Here is a 3,669-nt window from a genome sequence, read left to right as displayed (position 1 = left end):
ATATACAGACTAATAATCAACCATGGCAAATAAGACATAATTTGACTTCCTTGAATACAGTTTCTGAGTCAGACACCTGTTTGACAAGTTGAGAGATACTTCCTTGTCATAACTGTGACGGGCCGGGCCAATAGTAGAGCACTGTATGTAATCAGACAAATTCATATGCCATGTCAGCGTCAAGGGTGTTTTCCACCTCAGCAGGAGTGGCATTTGAGATAATCCGGTGCTGTCTTTGTATTTCCGCAAAGCCAGTTACGATTAAGTTGTAGGTAATTTATTTCACACTAAACATAGTATGCAATTAAATTATACAGGAGAGTTAAAACAATATGAGCTTCAAGAGAAACCACCGTCACTAAAGAATTCAAGGAGAGAGAGAACTTTGCACTGAATGTGTTTGCACTGGCATTGACCCCATTGACCCTGGTGACTGGCGATGCAGCACATCGCCGTCAAGATGTCATTAAGATGTACTCAAGCATCACCCAGCTCTCAAGATTACATCTCATCCTTAGAAATGATGTCAACCACATCCATAATACGTGGATCAATATCTTAAATTTCATTTTACATTATGGTTGAACGGTAAGTGAGCTATGAAAACAGAACCAAGCATTTTATATGGTGCCAAATGGTGTGCATAGACTCTTACACAAATGTATTCATGCAAAAATAGTAGCAGATTTGTTTGATGGGCTAAAGACAAGCACAATGTCAAATTGCACAGATAAATGTTTTAAAAAGTTAACAGTTATTTAGTATGCTTAAATTAGATTTTATTTTCCAAATGGAGGCCTAACTCGAACTGGCAAACCTGTGTAATTTTCCATTTGTTATTTATTTGCATTTCCAAGTCTGACCATTTCAGATTTGCTGAGTCATGTTTGAAGCCATTGTAATACCATTGTAATACCTGATAAATGCACACCTGTGACTGCATAACAGTTTATTTACATATCCATGTGCTCATACTGGGACTAGAACCAAATTACTTGGTGGAAGAATAACATTTAATTATTATTATATTTCATCATTAGTGGTTAAAAATATTATTGTATGGAATATGAATGCGTATTAGCTAAAATTTGTGTAAAGCATGGCCTCTTGTGGCTTATTGGTCATTTTATGGTCTCATGCCCTTTATCCTTTGCTTGGTGTCCAGCTCCCATGAATCGCAGTCTTTAGCACTTTTTGAATTTGCATGGTAATTCATAAGCAAGCCTATCCACTGGCAGTTATTTCAGACAGATACTGTCTGACAAACCACACTGGATGGTCGATGTAGGCGGGACAAACCTACTTATGACAGGCATTACAGAGCAAGATAACAACTACCAAAATGGTAGTGCTGGCAAAGGCCTTTGATGATACCAAGCTAGATTTAGTGATTTCATCAGTCCTTATAAAATGTAATGGCATTGACAAATTAAAACAGGAAAAATCAGCATGTTTAAAAGCTCGGACGTGAACGATGCCATGATCGTTGTTTGCTCTGACGCATTTCCAGATTACGTCAATCTGCTTTGGTACTGTGATTGGTCAAAGATTTTGATAACTGACACCAACCAATCGGTTGAGGCGAGAAATGACGTCAGTGACTCTGTCGTGGATAGGCTTATGTCCAGACTGGTATGAATTGCTATGCAAATTCAAAGTGCGAAAGACTGAGATTCATGGGGGCTGGTCCTTCTGCAGATCGACCATGCAGCACTGGCACACAACAGCCCGAACAATATTATTTCACCTGATTATCTGTCAACAAGTATCATGGATGTCATCCAAAGATATTATCATTCTAGAAAGGACCACGGTTTCATCTTATGATGGGTTTCTCTCCAAGTTCGAATCCACAATTCCTGTGCCAGCCATCATAATATACTATACAGCCACGCTACTGATCAAGCAAATTCAGTGGCATACTTTTTTATATTCATGATTAATTTTAGTTTATTGGAAAGTCACCACCAGTTTGTTGTGGGGGGAAAAATGGAGAATTATGGTTGACAGCTGACAGCAGGCTCTCATTAGCTCTGTCATCATCTTTATTGTGGTTCTGTTAACAGCTGTAAGCAACTTACTTTGTCTCTGTTGTGAAAATGTGACTGTGCTGTTTGTGTCAATTGCATCACTCAAGGGGACGGGAGGGTGGTGGTTGGGGCATGTGTCAGAGACCTGTCAATGTTGTTGCAATTCCTACTGATCGCCAATAGAGGTCGACAGAAATCATACATTACCTAATGGGCCTTTAAACATGACTTCACTTCAGAACTATTTCTCTTCAGATACATAGCCAGGGAGTTTAACATTTAATTTGGCCTGTGTTTTTGTGTTTTCAGTGTTTTCAATACCTCTTAACTCCAGCACTAATATATTTCATTCTTATACAGTATGACAGTGTGGTTTGCACTAGCCAACATTCACTAGTCTCACAGCTAGAAACAGTGACCTGCCCACTATTCTGTGATTTTGCAGTAGTAAGTAAGTAAGTAAGTAGTAAGTTTCTCTGTGGATAAGGGTCAATTTCTGGTTTTGGACTAAGGTCGTTGCTATAATATAAATCTCATATGGATGTAAAACCCAGAAGCAGTGAAACAGTGAAATTTTGTGAATTCTTAATGTGAGTGCTATTCCTATTTCAATTGTTGACTGGGTACATTTTGGGCGCTGCCATATGAAACAAATGCAAGCACTTCAAACTGATTGAACCATCAATCAATATTCTGAGTAGATATTCACGAATGACAAAGTACTCTCTCCAACTTCTTGTTTGTTCCTTGTGCCTCATTAAGTGAGGCACTATGGTGGTTATCAAAGTGGACATTATGTTGCTGTTTAGGTCATTAGATGGCCTTGATTTTGTTTTGCATCATTAGGTTTGTTATTGTTGAAAACAATGAGGTCCCAGGAGGTGAGATGTGTGTGTCAAAGGGAGCTCAGGGACCAAAACACCACAACATCCATTCACACCTCTAATTGAAGGCTGTTGAAATGCAACACATTATTGCATGAGACAGTAAAAGAAAGTTACTGTATGAGAAAGTTAAATAGGTTACAGAAGTTTAATAGGCTATAGAATTTGCAGAAATTATAGTGGAATTGGAAGTGGGGGGGAGTTGGGTAATAATGAAATTTGAACAGGTGTCCCACTGGAGGGAAGGTATTTGTATTATTTAATATTAGGTATTCTATGAGTAGCAAAATTGGGAGCGAGGCAGGAATCAGTTACAGAATTTGCAAATAAAATAACATTAAGCTGCCTACAGTCATTTCAATGAAAAACCCTGTATTCTGCCCCTTCTGATTCACCTTCTGAATCAAACTAGCAGCTGGCCAGCATGTAGGTCAACATGCCCCTAAAACACAAAATTTATGATCTATTAATTCATGTTCTGTTTATTTTGTTGTTCTTGGTTATTTATTGAACTATGGTCTTCGTCTGTTTATTTGGTTGTTTATTCATTCATTCATTCATTCATTCATTCATTCATTCATTCATTCATTCATTCATTCATCCGTCACACACACTGTCTTCGACACCACTAATGAGGTTTTGACAAAACTTGGGGGACTGGGAATGATACATCTCACCACTGTGTTTCTGCATTTTGAAAATTATGCCAACCCAATGTGTCACCTGTGAAACGTCATCTATTGGAGTATCAGAGA

This window comes from Centroberyx affinis, unplaced genomic scaffold (genome assembly GCF_046629955.1).
Source record: "Centroberyx affinis isolate AG114_WGS23_722 - 3 ecotype Tasmania unplaced genomic scaffold, CSIRO-AGI_Caff_v1 ptg004379l_1, whole genome shotgun sequence".
In the NCBI taxonomy this organism is placed as follows: domain Eukaryota; kingdom Metazoa; phylum Chordata; class Actinopteri; order Beryciformes; family Berycidae; genus Centroberyx; species Centroberyx affinis.
The sequence above is the reverse complement of the archived record's forward strand: the minus strand, read 5'-3'. Positions refer to the sequence as shown.